This window comes from Macrobrachium nipponense, chromosome 18 (genome assembly GCF_015104395.2).
Source record: "Macrobrachium nipponense isolate FS-2020 chromosome 18, ASM1510439v2, whole genome shotgun sequence".
Lineage (NCBI taxonomy): Eukaryota > Metazoa > Arthropoda > Malacostraca > Decapoda > Palaemonidae > Macrobrachium > Macrobrachium nipponense.
In genome coordinates, this window is record NC_087211.1 from 55,387,158 (window position 1) to 55,405,813 (window position 18,656).

Consider the following 18,656-nt stretch of genomic DNA (forward strand, 5'->3'; position numbering starts at 1 on the left):
ACGTTTTTGCTAGTTTCACGTAATTCATTCAGCCTCAATAGTTCTGTTTGTGAGATTTTTTTTTTATATCCAACTATAGCTCCAGATATAGATTTTACGTTGTGTGCTTGAGCGTTACATCTCAGATAAAGAGAAACACGTAAGTTTATTGATTTTTCGTGCCTTAATCTTACGAGCTCACCTTAGGTCTCCTGCACCTCAACAAACCTGAAAACATCTCTGATGTATCAAGTAATTTTACTCTCGTTTTCATAATTGATCAACAATAATGTTAATATATTAGCTGATGAAAATAGTAATCGACAAATATGCACTAGTGCGTGAGGTGATAGTAGGAGAAACGTCGCGTCTTACTCCGGTGTCACCTTGGGGTCCCAAGGTGTAGCCTTTCCAACGGCACCTCCTCGACAACAAGCGCCCGTGACCTACAATTGGCTGGGATTCCCAGATTCGATACGTGCTGTATGTTTTGTACAAAAGTGCGTCTCCCGGGAATTCATCCGCTGCGAGGACTATTCGCCAATTTGATAACTGTGATTATGTAATTCTCCATGCGCAGAAAATTTTTTTAAAAATTTTTATAGGCACAGAGCTATGAAGACTCTTCGTTAATGATAAAAAAATACAACCAAGACTCATCTGCCGACAATGTGACCAAGGTTTTGCAAATTCTTCGGCCAGTCGGCCACTGTATAAATGAATTAAATACATCTTCCTAAACAATGTAGTTGCTGCCGATTACACATCTCAGTATTTATTTAATTCTTGTATTTATAACAAAGGTATTACAATATGAATGGGTAGACACAATGATCACCCGTGTGTGAAATTAACTTAAACAGACCCTCAGCGACCTAAATTATGTACAATGCCTTCATCATGTGTATTGAGAGTCCTTTTGTGTGTGTGTATAGGTGCCAGCCTTCTATAGGCCCTTTTTGGTGGTATGAGAGCAACCATTAGAAGCATGAAAATCTAGCTCTGATGCACTAAAACTCAACTGTGATTTCAAGTCTTATGATTCTTCTCCCATTGTAAAGGAGGCTTCCAGAGAAACAGGTGGTAATACTGAGCTTTTCTCTCCCATTAGGATCCTGTGCGAGGAATTATTATAGCTATTCCGATTCACAGCCTGGAAAAGACATGACCAAAAACAATATAACCTTAAATGATGATGAGGTGTAATAATACCAGTTATTATTATTATTATTATTATTATTATTATTATTATTATTATTATTATTAATAAAAGTAATGGCTACTCCAGCAGCGTTACGCTTGCAGAGATTCTTCTCTATTTTTCGAATAGCGGCTTTTTCCGTGCTACTTAAACGGGCTAATAGAGCGCCTAAGGAGGTCAATATCAAATACAAGGTCAAGATCGGTCTATATATTTCAATTTACCGATTATGATATCATAGTCATGAAAGTCAATCACGGTTCTCTCTCTCTCTCTCTCTCTCTCTCTCTCTCTCTCTCTCTCTCTCCCTTGAAGAGAGCTTTCGTCTGGAGCTGCCAGACATCCTCTACATAGGCTGAAAAGCTGAGGGTGGACTGCTTTTGGTGTGATCACTGTGATATTCGTCCTCCTTATATTTGGGGTGGTCTGTCCCATGCTGATCTGTTATGGTTACATCACTATACTCTGTTTTTTTCCATCTGTCCATCCGCCTTTGGTATTTTCGCATGGTAACACTGCCTCCCGGGCTTTAGATAGTTACGCTATGTGTAAGTTTTAGGTAAATAAAAGGATATCTGGGAGTACATTTGCAACAGAAAAGTGTTTTAATAATTTACTGTATGCGAATTACACCGTTAATATTCGAAATAGGATATTATTTAAAGCCTGGGACGCAGTGTTACCATGCGCAAACACCACAGGCGGATGGTCAGATGGAAAAAAACGGAGTATAGGTCCAGTAACCGCTTCCGGCGTTTTTTGTGTGTGTGTGTGTGTGCCGTCTGTCACTGTTGTTTGTCTGCAAGTTCCAGATGATCCGCACTTTATGCCAACATGCCAAATGATGTGCATCGATGCGATCGTCTGAGGAGTATCTATTTTTAATAGAATTACAGTTGATCTTTACAGAAAATACAGCCTAGACCTATCATTTACAGAATTTTTTTAGCTATTATTTCTGCTGTAGCTTTTGTTTTTACAGATATATCATTTGCTTTATTTTCTTTCGTTGTCAGTATTAACGCTACATTTGCGTTAGTTTAATTTGCTTTAGTTAATGTTATGTAACTCTGTGTATTGCGTTACTGTCTAATTTGTTCTACATCCGAAATTCCCATTAAGAGAGGGTAAGGCCTTATAGTTTATATGCTTGAATTTCCACCCTAGTCCCCAACCCCCCACCTCCAATGGAGGTCACCCGTCCACGCACTGAAATCCAATTTTTTAGTTTATCTTATTTTTATTTTATTTTTTTTTTCAAGTCACCAGGTCGCGTGGAAACCTTAACCGCATTTGCCCAGTAATCCCCATAAGACAGTCAGAAACCACTAGGTAGTTTTACGCTTAAAAGGCGAATAGGGAGAGTGACCTAAAAAAAAAAAAATGGACGGATCGTTCCCAGGTGATTAGGGGTCATAATTACCTGAAGACACCGGAAGAAATTAAAGCGAGTCCTGTGACCGCTCCTACGACGTCCTTCCTTCAAACTTCGGGTTTGTCTGTGTAGCAACTGGCCAGGTTCAGATCAGGGAAACGCAATATAAGCAAAGGATATAGAAAAATATTATCGAAAATAATAAACAACAGGAAGATAGAAATAAAGAATGTGAAACCTATAATAACCAAAATCCAAGTGGATCTCTCTTGTTTGTCCGGGTAAGTGGGGGAGGCATGACACATTCACCCACCTCTTGCGAACCTGTTTGTCCGCCTCGGGTTGGGACAAGTCAGGTAGGGGAGACATGACACATCCAACTTCCTCCTGCAAAACCTGTTTGTCCGCCTAGGGTGGGAACGGGGTAGGTAGGGGATCGGGAGGGGAGGAGGAAACATGACGGGCAGCGTTTAATTCCAGCACAGAGTAGCGCGCGCCATCAACCTCGTACAGAATAATGAGGAAGAAGACGATGTTGCAAAGTATTAAGGGGCGATGAATAATTACATCAATTGCACTGCATTGACTCATCGTCATCATGAATAGCGCATTGTTTACTTCCTTCTCCAGAATGATGAACTGCGTCGGAAGTGATCTTTGTTGTGTAATGGGGATGAAGAACAGACAATGAAGGACGAGAAGCACAAGGCTTCTTGATAGTAGATGCAACTCGAATATTCAATTCAATACAAACTGAAGAACAAATACTAAAGGATTTCATAGAACAGACTCAGGGACATTCTATTCTCTTTTTTTAACTAAATAGCTAATCATTCATATTCAGAAAGAGAATACAACGTAAACTATCATTGCAGAAGATCGCCAGCTCGTATTTGTCTTCAACAGTACCCTGAAGCATCGTGACTTCAGTCTGTACCGTCAAAATAATCAGCCTCTCTCCTGAGGTGATGATCTTGGTTTTATTTTGCGCTACGTATTTACTGTATATTCATTGTTTATGACCTGCAGTTTGATTGATGGGGATCTTGAACAATAAGAATTCTGTTTGATATATATATATATATATATATATATATATATATATATATATATATATATATCATAAAAATATGGAACGTCATTAATATATAAATAAAGGCCGTTGTTTCATTTTCCTTCGTGGCATTTGCCTTTATGTATATATATATATATATATATATATATATATATATATATATATATGTATATATATATATATATATACATATATATATATATATATATATATATGTATGTATATATATATATATATATATATATATATATGTATATATATATATATATATATATATATATATAATGAAGACTTTACTTTTATTTCATACTAAAGTTATAAACTGAATTAACAAATTGTATTGAATGCTGCATATTTTCCATATATTCTGATTGAAGGAAAATTCGTCTTCATCATCATCATCAAAATCTAGAAATCATCAACAAGGCCCAAAGCAACTTCCTTTTACGTAGAATATGAATTATTTATCCCTCGCTAAATCATTAAAAATATTCAGGGATTAGTTTCAACGGAAATTGTCTTGAATTTCATGCTCTATTTCTTATATAACTACAATATTCTTCCCAGTGGGTGTCCAAGGTTAACTAACGCAAAGCTTTGGAAACTTGTCCTTGCTTTCGTATTCAACCGGCTTACAATTAATAAATCACTTTGTCCATCTTATTCTTAGAGGTCCGTCAGTGCTCTTTGCCCATTTCCTCTATTTTTGCGGAAACCAGGATATTATTCTATATGTTTTCCTTCACGTCTAGCCATAAAAAGGGCACAGTCTTAGAAAAAGGTGAATAAATGAATAAATAGATAAATAAATAAGAAAAACTACTCATTATCAGTATAATATTTATATTTTTAAAATAAAATAAATATATATAGAAATAATATATAATTAATATAAAAAATTATAATAAATATAATTATTATATAATAATATAAAATTATATATATATATTTATATTATATATTGTAAATAATTGTAGTTTCTTGTAAATAATTCAGCCATTTGTAAATTCGAGAGAAAAAATCAACTTCAATTATTTTCACTTATATGCAGAGGTATTTCCTTAGTCAACCATCAGTTCCCTATGTCTGTCGGCCGCTTGGTAACGATTTACACGGGGAAGATAAGACTTCTGAAAAAAAAAAAAAAAAGTTTTCTTTTTGTAGCAAATGGATTTGCCTTTATATAATACCGTTTTAAAAATGGCATTCATCATTCATATATCCGTGTAGAAAATATTTCATAAAATAGTTTGTATTGATGATATGAAAGCTAGTTTTCTTGTTCAAACGTAATTTTCAGTGCTATATATCGATAATAACGCTGATTATAGTCATAATGGCAGATAATATGAAGAAAATATTATATAAAACGAAAAATCAACCATAAATAATAACAATCAGAAATGTCTGAAGAAAGAAAGAGGACTTTTCATATGCCTGGCCTCATCAAGCAGTGTTGCGGAAGATATTACCGGCAGGGAATCTTTTCAGCGTGAAACAATAGTGCAAGAGATTCTGCCCATTTACGCTTCACGTTTGGTGGACATGAACAAGCCAAGCGTGACTCCGTGAGGTAATGGGCAAGGAAATAATAAGGGAATTCCCTTCGGTAAATTAAAAGCGAGGATAAAGAGTGGGGATCGCAAGGTGGGGATATACTATAGGGGTTTGAAGGAGGCCAAGTGTCTTGGCTTGGGTAATTTGGGGTTTGTCGGACTTCGTCCAAAGATATTGCAGGGGAAGGTGGAAAAGGCGGTCGTATAGAGGCTGGGAACTGAAGCAATACAACTGTGCGCTTAGTGTTTATAGTAGATATAAAAATCTCGGACATGGAAATAAATTTTTTTTAAAAGCATGCAAAAATTATGTCAAAAAGAATATCGTTCTGTTTGGCCTTTGAAATCTTCAAAGTTCACTATCGCTAATGCCAAGAGTCACGAAAAGATTAACTCAGAATAGCAAACTTCAAATCATCCTAAATGCAGAGAAAGGATTTGATCCCTGTAATAAAAGAATCTCAAGATTATATAAACTGGGATTTTCCTGATATCGACATAAATACAAACATTTTTTTTTTATTCTATAGAGACATAGCAATCTGAATACTATACTTATATGGATCATCGAAATTTTAAAAATGTTAATATTCTTGGATGATGTGACTGAGATCTGTCTAAATGCAAAGAGAATATGAAGATTCAGTCGCTTATAATATAAAATTCTAGAGTCTATACGCTAAGATGGCTGAAACCATAAAAAAAAATACTTTAAATGGTTTTACTTCAAGAAATCGACGCAACGAAAATGAGAAAGTATTTTAAACTAAAGAAAAGATGGAGACGAAGGTCAGTCCGTTTAGTTTTATTATGCGTAATCATTGATCATAAATGTACACTAGTGGTGAATTCATTAACAGTGCATTTGCAATTAGACTCGGAAATAATTTAATGTTAACATCATGTTCATCAAGGCTCTCAGGCATTCAGAATCATAATAGGATAAACGATTATTTATTTAGTTTATCTTTGAAAAGAAAATGAATGGAATATTATTATTATTATTATTATTATTATTATTATTATTATTATTATTATTATTATTATTATTATTATTATGGAATCTTGCTAACATAGTGGTTATTTATAATACATTGTTCATGCGTCGAACCAAAGGAAATAGGAGTCCTTCACCTCTACGCCCCTTGACAAGGTCAACAGTCATACAGGCAGACATTCAGATGTACTCTCTCTCTCTCTCTCTCTCTCTCTCTCTCTCTCTCTCTCTCTCTCTTTCAAAAAATAATGGAAAACATCTTGAAAATTGATAATAATAAATAATCATTAAAAAATGGACGAAAATCGGTACCAGAAAGAGGTCCTCTCATTCAACAAAATTTTGAGGTCTGCAAATTTGGTGGGAAGTGTAGTGGACTTGAGTTATTCTCCTCATTGCACTATGAACTCATAGCCTCAGCGGGAAAGGGAATACTTTCACAAAAGAGAGAAGAGAGTTTTCCTTGTCATAGAAAATGCAACTATCAGTAACCGGTTTTCGCTTTGTATTTTGGATATATATTTTTCATAATGCGTAGAATCAGACGACCAGTTTCAGAATGATTCATATCTACTTTTCACATGTAAACAATACTGCTTGCTGAACATGGATACTGCGTTGGCAATTCTCTAACTACCCGCGGTCGAATATTATACTCAAAACCTCGCTGATGTTAAGATTAGTTAAAATATCAGTGAAAGTGATACCGTAATGAATGTCATAGTGTTTATAGGATTCCCTGCAAATCAATGTATTTCGTTTGTTTGCTGCCTGTCTGATAAATGTCCATAGAGAAAGATATGGTCAGCAGGTCCGAAATAATACAAAATAGATAATAGATTTCTCCTTTATGCATAACAATCATTGAGGTATTCTTTCATTAAGCCTACGATCAGCCAGATGAGATGATGCATAAGTAGGCAACTCGTGGATCCATCAGTTCAAAACTGCTATCGTGATGAGATTTTCGGTGGGTATTGTGTTTCGGTGACGGAGAAACAGCAGAAAAAAGTATATCCTAGTTTCACCAGACCACTGAGCTGATTAACAGCTCTCCTAGGGCTGGCCCGAAGGATAAGATATTTTTTACGTGGCTAGGAACCAATGGGTCACCTAGCAACGGAACCTACAGCTTATTGTGGGATCCGAACCACATTATATCGAGAATAGTCTATCACCAGAAATAAATTCCTCCGATCCCGCGTTGGCTGAGCCGAGAATCGAACTTCGGACCACTAGATTGGTAGCGAGCGCGAAACCACTCGTCCAACGAAGAACTTACAGCAGGGAGAGAAAATCCACGAAGGAAATGGAAAAGCGTCAAGAAACAAACAATCGTCGAGCGTCTGTTGGTTCGTCTGCCCGAGATGCTGAACACCTTCAGGCGGCATTTAACATTGCACCGGGATTCAAGATCAAGGCCAGACCTGACGCACCGAGGGCAGAGGTGTGTTCGTGTGGGGGATGGCGGCGAAGTGGGGATGGGAATGGGTGGGGTGGGCGTAAGGGGAAATGCTGATGGAGGGCGCCGGGAGAAGGACCATGTTATAGGACGGCGGAATGTCGAGGACATACGTATATCACAATTTTTTGGGAGAATTCTCAATAATTCGATTTCCATTTACTTGCCTGATGTCTGGTCTTTCATTTTCTCAGTTTTCGCCTTGAAATAATGAAGATAGGATTTCTTTGTATCTTTGTGATAGCTATCTTACAACCGGTGTCAGCAAAATTATCTCGAAAATATGATGAACGAGATTCTGAAGAAGAGATCTAACACAAACCTTGTTATCGTCTCCAGTAACATATGAACCGAGCGACATATGAATACACTGAAAGCTGAACAGACGAAGGGACAGGTCTCTAAAGAATGAAATTCTCTTCCTCTTCTTTTTATTCTTCTCCTCCTCCTTCTTCCTCTTCTTCTTTTTCTTTTCCCGAATAGGAAGTCCGGGTGAGTAGGATAAGATCCCGGGACTAGTTCTGCAAGAAGGGCAGTACCCTGTGACCGCCGCCAAATGCATCTTCCTAATAACAGGCCGAGTCTCTGTCGTTGAAGGAAGACTTGCGACATCGCCCACGTAAGAATCTTCGGGATACCAGGGAATGCGACACACACAAAAGCTAAGTAGGCGACAAATAAAGAAATAAGGCCAAAGGAATTCAGGTTGTTATATCAATTTCAGGAGGGTCTCCTTCGTAACACCAGTTTTAGATATTGCTTTTTTTTTTTTTTTTTTTTTTTTTTTGTTTTTTTTTGCCGAGGAGGGGTTCTCTCTTCTCTCTCTCCTCTCTCTCTCTCTCTCTCTCTCTCTCCCTAGTCGATCCTTGACTGGGGAGAAATGACTTACGGCCGCAGCCCGTGAAGCCCTTTGACAATATCAGTGCATTGATTTGCACCTGATAGTTATTCGATCGTGCTGGATCCCAGCCAGGGTAGAGGAGGCCGAGGGCTGACTGACTACCTCACCCTCCAAAGGTTACTCCTTATGGAACCACCAGTCTCAAAGGAGGAAGAAATTGGAGATGATATGCATAGTCCCACTTCTTTCGTTCTCATGTGTTTATATATCATATATATATATATATATATATATATATATATATATATATATATATATATATATATATATACCGCATTGTTTACGTGCGCGGGCATATGAAATAATTATGCACTGTTTACTTTTCCTGTTTTTTCGTAATCAGAACCTGCAGCGTACTACGTAGCGTATTTGTTAATTATTCTTCTTTCGTAAGAGAAAGCTAACTTTCGTAATGAATATTCTTCCTTGGAAGACCAACGTTGCATATATATATATATATATATATATATATATATATATATATATATATATATGTATCTATATATTGTATATATATATATATAATATATATATATATATATATAGTATATATATATAAATACATATATATATATATATATAGATATATATATATATATATATTAATGGATATATTATATATATGTATATATATATATATATATATATATAATATAGTATATATATATATATATATATATATATATAACGGTGAAGATTCTGCAACGCAGTATCAAGATGTCTCACGTAAATGACATTATTTTTCCGAATATAGTATCATATTGGACACTAAAATTTGTGTATATTTAACTCACTCAAATAAGTAGGCCAAAAGCCATTTTTGTCGGTCATATTTCATCTAACTAGAAGTGGATGTGTAATATTTAGATGTAGTATTTGGCTGTCGCTAGCAGTTAAGCAGCAACGTCAAACTTCCAAGAACAATACTTAGGAATATTATGCATTATCTCAGTTTCTTAGTATACCTTAGCCGTATGGCAACACTGTAAACGATGATGTCATCACCTGAGCAAAGGTAAATGACGTCAACAATGACGTACACTGTGACGCAGAAGAAGCCGGTTTCTCTTGAGAGTGACAGATGGTAAGATTCAGCTTCTTCCGTTTTCTGCTGGGTGTCCCTGGTGTCATATCGGTACTAGAATAAACTAATTGTAATTTACCTAGCAAAACCCGGTTTGAAAGTCATGCCGCAAAACTTTCCAATATCAGTTCAGCGTTGATGGTTATCAAGCAAGCAATAAAACCTCGAGCCCCAAAAGTGGCGGTTGATTCCATTTCCCGTGGACGAAGCCTGGGCTTTTCGGACGTACAGTCTGGGTCCTGGTACAGCCAAAAGCTTTACAGCAGCTGTCACGTCTGTGCCCTAGTCGTGACCCGGACTCCGCAGAAGAGGAGAACCAAGAACGAAGAGCGTCTGAGCCAGGCAACTCCGATAAGGAAACTTATGGGACTGAAACGGCGGTGTTCGGCGTGAAGATTTCCTCCAGTCTTCTTGATGACCCAGGATTTCAACTTTGGTTAATGGTCTGAAAATAGCTCCGTCGTGAGTTTTGAAATTGGTTTGTGGGGTCTAAAAACTCTTATATGACATTGTGATTTTAAATTCATCTCGGCTGATGCGCTGGTATTATTTTTTCAAGGAGGTTACCATGGATAATGTCTTTAAATGCTGACAGGCTGACAGTGTTTTTTCAGCTGGAATTTGTAAAAATACGATTGTACTAAGCTTAAATAAAAAGTCAATATTGTATTAATTTGTTTTCGAAACCTCACCATTCGATGTCTCTAGAGAATATGTATATGCTTGTTTATTTACGAGAGAGAGAGAGAGAGAGAGACTGTAAATATTACTCGCTAACAATCACTGATTCATGATTCTTGCAAGCTTCCTTTAAAGCCACAGTCAGTTTCTGTTGTGAAATTCCTAGCCGAGAAGGTTAGTAAATAATGCAAGCAACAATCTTTGGAAAGGAATTCTGGAAAGCACGGCTTCGTAGGACAGACCAAGCGCGATCAGTATGGAACTTGCGATGTAGGTATGTGGTATGATATCAGGTGCTTCGTAGCAGCTCACTCGGAGTTTTATCTCTTAAGGCGAAAAGTGAAAGGAATTATCAAGAGGATGAAGAGATGCTTCTCTCTCTCTCTCTCTCTCTCTCTCTCTCTCTCTCTCTCTCTCTCTCCTTCATATCATCGTATGATATTCAGTATTCTCTCCCTCCACAAAGTGACAAAGAGGGAATGCAAAATAAACAATCTGATGGACAGAGTGGAGATGGGTTCTCATGAATATTCACGAGAAAACCAGTGGTAGAAAGACTTGATATTGACCTCGCCGAGACTTGGGAATACCAGTCTGTCCTACTCACAAAGCGACTGATCTGAGGTTCGGAATGTTGAAAAAACTTCTTTAAAAGAACGTTCAGTGATGCGTAATGCTATAGAGTTGCCATCCGGAATCGCGTGTGTCAGGTACGTGTGATTACGATTCGGTAGGAAGTGGTATTTACCTTCCGAGACGACTCCATGATGATAAATGTAATAACCATCTGTTTCCATATATATAATATATATATATAGATATATATACATATATATATATAATATATATATTTCTATATTTTGGCTTTTTATGAGCTCCTTTTATTGGGGATATATATATATACACATATATATATCTTATAAAAGGAGCCCATAAAAAATATAGAAAGACAGAAGAATTATCAGTGTAGATGACCTGAAAACAGCTTACCTGTAGATGGGTCTCTTGGTATAAATACCGCCTTTTCTGTAACTTTTCTCATTCTTTACCTATCTGAGGAGAGAGACAACTGACTCTGAAATATAGTGCTTTCTCTCTATATTTTGGCTTTTTTATGGGCTCCTTTTATTAGAAAGTTATGTTGCAACAGAACATTGTTTCCAGTCATATATATATATATATATATATATATATATATATATATATATATATATATATATATATATAATATATACATACATATATGTAGCCTCAATATGAAAAGAAGAGCGTAAGTTAAGAACTACCACATTTTATTTCTGAAGCATTTCGTTGTTTCTTCATAACAACATTTCCAAACTGAAAAGACATTACGGTTTTTCAATAGTTAAAAGAATATTCAATCACTATTTGCTGACAAAGCTGAGTAAAGGTAAACAAAGATAATTGATAAAATCTTTAGAATGATTTACAATAGCATATAAACTGTTTTGTGGATAAAACAGAAATTGAACAGTCTACATTATAAATGAATTTCTGAATCATTCATATCAAAAGCAAGGGATAAGATGAGTTGTCAAGATTGAGATCTGGTTTTCTAAAACAAACTTTTTCTATCGACTCAGAGATTCTCAATAATTTGTGTTCATTAAAAGTAGCACCAGGAATACTAAAATTTTCTAATCTTCTACATTTCTCTCTATCAGGGGTTCCTGACATGGACCCCCAGTTTTACATTTGTACTTGTCAAGCTACATTGGACCTGAGAGAATAGCCAGTAGTACTGTGCAATACTATCTTGGCTAGTCAAAGAGGTCAGTCCGGACAAGATCTGAACTTTATTGCGTTTCTCCTCGTAGCGGTTGCCAACCGATTTTACAGCACATAGAGGAATGTAATATAGGTAGAAGGCTAGACAATTTCAGTGTTCTTGGTACTTTTAATAAAGAAACATAATTGAGAATCTCTGGGTCGATAGATTTTTTTTTTAAACCAGATCTCAACCTTGACAATTCACCTCATCCCTTGCTTTTGATATGAAATATTCTGTAATTAATTTATAATGTGTTTTACTCACCAAGTAGTTCATGCGCTATTGTTAATCATTCTGAAGATTCTATCAAATACCTCTATTATTATAACCTTTACTCAGCTTTGACAGCAAACAGTGATTGCATAATCTTTTAACTGTCAAAAACCCGTAATGTCTCTTTCAGGCTTCAAAATGCTGTTATGAAGAAACAACGCAATGCTTCGGAAATAAAATGTGGTGGTTCTTAACCTGCGCCGCTCTTCTTTTCCCACTTTCGCTATATATATATATATATATATATATATATATATATATATATATATATATACATCATATACATACATATATATATATATATACTATATATATATATATATATATATATATGTGTGTGTGCGTGTGTGTGTGTTGTGTGTGTGTGTGTGTTTAAAGGTAGAGAGAGAGAGAATCTATCGCTTAAGCGGCTTACATAAGAAAAAGCAGTTTGCGCAGAATGAAGAAGAAAGGAATAGGGAAGTGTGGGCGTTGGGCGGGAGGGTCACCTACCCACAAAAGGTCACGAAGGTTGGTGGAGTCGTGGAGAAGGGTGTTACGAGAGGGGTTCGGGGGTGGGGGTGGGGTGGGGGTGGGGGGAGGTCTAAGGCTTTCTCATTGGTATGTGCAGTTGACGACGCCCTCAAATGATTAAACACTCTCTCGTGAGTCACCGGCTATGTGGCGAAAAAGGACAGATTCAAACCATCGTTTTGGAATGTGGCCACATCTGGAGAGAAATACGCTCAGCTGTGATGGAAAGGCTTTTGCCAACTGCAAATGCAACTTTGAGAAAAGCAGGTGGGATAAACAGTGTGGTTCTCACCCAGAGGGTGAATTCCCTCCTGGAGGGGAATTTCAGCGTTTCAGAGGGGGAATTGTGACCGCAGATTGGCAGGCTCAAACTGGCTCTAGGACCACACAAAACTCATTGTGCATCGGTCTGCACTACTCAGAGGTCCCCCTGGGGTTTCTCTCCGCTACCTTGTGTGTTTCCGTTAGTACTATGTTGCATATTATTTGGGATGCAACTTTTGAAGCAGACAAATTTGGAAAAGAGGCGGTGATGACATTCTGACATAGTGGTGAAAGGGTGCCCAGCCCAAGAAAGGTTGGGAGCCACAGGGATAAACATCTATTGCAGAATTTACTGAACTGGTTCGGTTTTACGATCTATTAGAAGCACCACTGAGCTTCAGATAGGGTCTTTTATGACGTCGGAATGTTTCTTGAATCAATACAAGATGGGAGGAGATATGTACAGGATTTATCTCGGTGTACCTTGACATTGCCAAACGATACAGGGCGTCAAACCGTCAATTTAAACCTTCGACAGTGAGGCCTCTTTGTATCACAGCTACCCACGGGTCACAAATAGGCATTACCCTTCGTTACGATGTAGCTTCATCTTTCGTGGAGGACCAAGTTGTGAAGATACCATAAGCAAAGAAGTTCGATGGAGATGTTCATTCAGTAGCTCGAAACTCACGATAGAATGATATTGTTGGAGGCAACGCGTCACCCTTTGAATATGTCACGCTCGATAACAGTGTTGTTCTCAGGTGCATAGCTAATATGAATAGGTTATACTCTTGTAGACATCCCAAGGTAACAAAATGAGCGCATACTTAACCAGCCTGAAAGGAATTTAACCACAGTCTGCAAGGACTGTGGTTGCAATTACCATAATTTTCCAGAACGAGAACTCATGATATAAGACCTTTGTTGATTCCTAAATAGCGCAGATCAATTCATTTTGCCTTCTCCTTTCAACGGTACAAATAACCAGATATCCTCAAGAAATGCCATATGTATCTAAGTATTTTTCATTTGTTTAATGGTCCAGATTAACATATCTATTTTCTCGTTTTACAAGAAAATGGAAGTTCGGATAATTCAGGGAATTCCAAGCAGAAAAAGTCTAGCGTTTTGCGTTCAAATTCCCGACGGCATTCACGGTCTTATACTTAATACGTTTCTGACTGATTCTTCTGCTTGAATTCCCAAAAAATGTAATGAACATGTTGTTATTACGACTAATGCTTAATTATTGACGAATCCTTTAAGGCCATAATTATGAATACAGCGTTGGACGCTACTCACTATTCCCAACTCTTTCTTTCATTTTTTTTCTCTTTCCTCCGTTCTTCAGCGACTTTCACCTTCTACCTGACTTTGTTGTTTTTTTCTTTCTTTCTTGTTTTTTGTGGTATTTGGCCTCTTTCCACATTTTTTCCCATATGGAGCCATTGTAATCAATTACTTTGATTATCTCTCTATCTATATTATTATTATTATTATTATTATTATTATTATTATTATTATTATTATTATTATTATTATCAATTACGTCAACTAGAAAGTACAATTGATGTCTGGAATGACCATTTAGGAACAACATCCTGTGAGAGCTCATACAACAAAGCTTACAAAACTCGGTTATATTTGAGAATCGGGTAAGAGCGACTATGATGTAGAAGAAGAAGAAGAAGAAGAAGAAGAGAGAGAGAGAGAGAGCGTCTTTTTTTTTTTTCTTGAAGCGGGAAGCCCTGTGACGCACAGCCTCGACCTGGGTCTGCCGTGTTAATTCTGACCTCTCATCGTACACTACACGCGAGCAAAAAACCTCTGACACGACGGAGTGCGTGCTTCATGCCCGCTTTCTCTCTTGGGAATAAGAAAAGAAATGAAAGTTGGTACTGTCTGTCTACTCTTCTTTTTTTTTTTTTTTTAATATATACGTACATTTGGATATTTCCTAGATATTAACCCTCAGTGGTATTACCTGGTATGTATCCACTTTTGCGGCCTGCTTAGTACAAGCTCTTTGGTGATGACCGTAATAACATAAACGAAAGATGTCTATCAATATCACCAAGATAATGACCCAAAGAAATATAAGCTCTAGTAACGACCCCAAACTTTGTTGGGGTCACTGTCTAAGAAAGATCCGCACATTTGTATACATCTTTTATACATATTCTTTCCAGAGGTTTATGATAACTAATACATGCCATAAGAGACCTGCGGTGTACTTACCATGACTGCGTTAAATGAAAGTCGGGAGCTGACGTAAGTTTCTCTGGGGGAAAAACTAGTTTATTTCAGCAAATCTTTTTTCGTAAGGTTTTTGCTTGATTCGTTAAATACTCTTTCACTTCTGTTCCGCCCATTTTTATATTGGTGCACTGTTTTCTTCTTTCTAAGTGACATTTCGCTGCGAGAATCATCAATGAATTTTAAAGCAAACATAACCGGAGCATTAGGCGTTAACGAGGATACATAATTGTTCAAAGTATTTTTTTTTTTCTTTTTGCTTTAGGAACGCATTTCAAACCGGCAAATAAACTTATTTCAAAATACACACACACCGAACATATATATATATAATATATTATACTATATATATATATATATTATATATACATATATGTGTGTGTGTGTGTGTTTATGCGCATACATATGGATTCACAGAAGAGTCTTAAGAACGGTAGCGAAATGGTAAAGGACGTTCAACCAGTGAACATCTGAATTCACGAAAGATAATGAGGAGTCGGGGAAACAGACGGAAGATATGAAAGGAAAGGGCGAGTGAACTTCCAATCCCAGTGCTGCTTGGTATAACGAAAGACACAGGTCTGACCCCTGACACTGTTACTGGGTTAAATCCGGGTCTCCGAAACCCATATTCCCATCTAGTATTCATCGTTTGTTTCCTTGTTTCTTCGGCATATCTTTTAACCTTCCAACTACGGAGGTTATCGACCTTGAAACGTCGTGTACCGGCAGCATTTTCCCGGGTCGCCATATCTCATAAACTAACCATGCAATTTTCTTGAAAATAGTATCAGTATGTTTCCCATCGCTCTTAACCTCACCTTGCTTTTAGTAGATTCACCTCAGCCTTGCATTTGATGTCTAGGCCAGTCCCTTACGACGCTCCTGATTGGCTGTTGATAAGCCAATCACAAGGCGGGAAACTCTCAGTCTCTCTCGAGAGAGTTAGGCAGGATGTATGTTCCACCTCTCCTGAAAGACGTGTCCCTCAGGAGAGGTGGAACATAGATCCCACCCATGCTCTCGAGAGAGATTGAGAGTTTCCAGCCCTGTGACTGGCTTATCAACAGCCAACCAGAGCGTCGTAAGGGACTGGCCAAGACATCAAATGCACAGTTGACGGTTGACGTGAATCTACTATAGCCTATCCTTACTTAACCTAACCTAACCTAGGGACAATGCTAAAAAACCGGGGTTTGTATAATGCTAGCATACATTTCAGGGATTTGCGTATACCGGCATGACCTCCCTTTCATCCAGTTATAGTTGGAATCGTAGGACCGTCAATTAAACGTTGTTTAAATGAATCTCATATTTCAAATACGAAAGAAAGCGTTGTTTTCTTGTGTGTGCGCGTGCGCACGTGTGTGTATTTTCTTTCTCTCTCTTTTTTTTCAGGTCGAACTTTTAGTCTACAGGAACAAAAATATGCGGATATTTCAGACATCTATGTTAAATTTCTCTCTCTTCTCTAGCTGTGATATACCTTTCAGTGTCTATCTTCAAGCAACAGAAAGAGAGAGAGAGAAAGAGACAGCATTTGCAATGTCAAAAAGCGACCCTCAAATAATTATTCATGTACAAAACTAGAGCCCCCATGGTACATATATCAAATAATTATGTGGTGCCATCTTATCACAGTAGCGATGTCGAACAGTTCATGATATGAACAGAAAGCCGGGCAAAATAAGTCATATCGATAAATGTTTTTTATTTTATTTTATTTTATAAGAATTTTGGAAAAAAATATTATTTTTATCATTAAACTAGTTTAACCAGGTCACTGAGCTGATCAACAGCTCTCACAGGGCTGGCACGAAGGATCCAAATTAAATGAAGTACCAGGTCTAGGCCATGGGACTAAATGATGAATGAATGAAAAATGAAATGTAAACAATTTGCAGAAAGGCATTAAATACATTTACTCACGTTTCCACAATAACAAAGCGTGATCCGACCTCCACCTAACTCGAGGTGCGTGCTAAAATCTACGGTCAAATAGAGCGTTATTTCACCAACGAGAATTAAAATAAATACGCTATATTTTATAAGGAATAATTGTTCTGTACTGTTTAACATGCACATTACTTTTTACATTTTCATTCAAATAAATAAATCATAAATATCCTCTCCAGAAATTTTTAAGCTTTCTTACCCACCCCCACAACAAGAACAACAACAATAACAAATTTTTCAGGCTTACTCCACGAGTAAGCGAATACACGTATTAATAAAACTCAGAATAATTTAAGAATTACAAAATTCTGGCATTTCTTTCAATTATTAAATGCCTCGTTGGCTTTTGTATTTTCGTAAATTACTTTTTATATTTTATCAGTTAATTTACATTTCTTCACGAATATTAAAATTGGGAAAATTGAAAATGTCATACGAAAAACATGTTATTAGTCATATAGCGGATTTCCTTTTGTCAGATCCTCAGATACTTTTGCAATTACACGGAATAAAGTGCCATCAGAACATAATCAGTGTCAATGACATATCCGCAACTCAAAACAAGTTGTATTTCTGAAACGCTAGCTATACCGTAGATAGCAGTGTTGCCGAAAATAGGAAATATAAACTCTGAGCTACTGAGGAAAAAATGACTGTGCCAAACACCGTTATGGAGAGTATTAAATGACGAAAAACTCCAAACTACAATATGCCCCATGGAAGGAAAAAAAAAAAAGGAAACTTGGTACAGTTTATTTAGTTGTTAGAAACATACAGCAGTTGTTGTCAGCAGAAATATTTTAAAAACAAAACAAAAAACACAAATGTTGGATGTGGTGTTCAAAATGCTTTCCGTGGGCAGCTGCACGACGACGTAGACGGTGTAGCCAACTTCCAGTCGCCCTTTGGATAACTTCAAGCGGGATATCGTTCCAAGCTTCCATAATGTAAGTCTAAAATTCCCCGGTGCGTGTATGTGTGTGTGTGTGTTGTGTGTGGGCACCCTGTGGATGAGTTCTCAGCACTGCTTTTGCCCCTTTTTGTTCTACCCTAAGTGGAAACTTGACGCCAGAACCAAGTTTCAATTTCTTTTATTATGGAAAGGTGTGATGACTCATGGTATGAAGAAAATGGGGATTCGGTGATAATAACAAATGACTCACGGTAGCGCTTCTGTGCGCGTCAAAATGAAAAACACTTATTTTACACTGAAATGCTGTGGCTGAAAAAGGCGAAGGAGAATGAAGGAGAATGGCTTTCACGTACCCATAAACGCTCCCTCTCTCTC

At 37.0% G+C, this 18,656-nt stretch overlaps 1 protein-coding gene across 1 annotated transcript in view; it reads left to right on the plus strand.

The window, feature by feature from the left end:
- LOC135197086 (uncharacterized) overlaps positions 1 to 18,656 on the plus strand; it is a 230,264-nt gene that overhangs the window by 22,379 nt on the left and 189,229 nt on the right. The gene's annotated exons all lie outside the window — the stretch shown is intronic.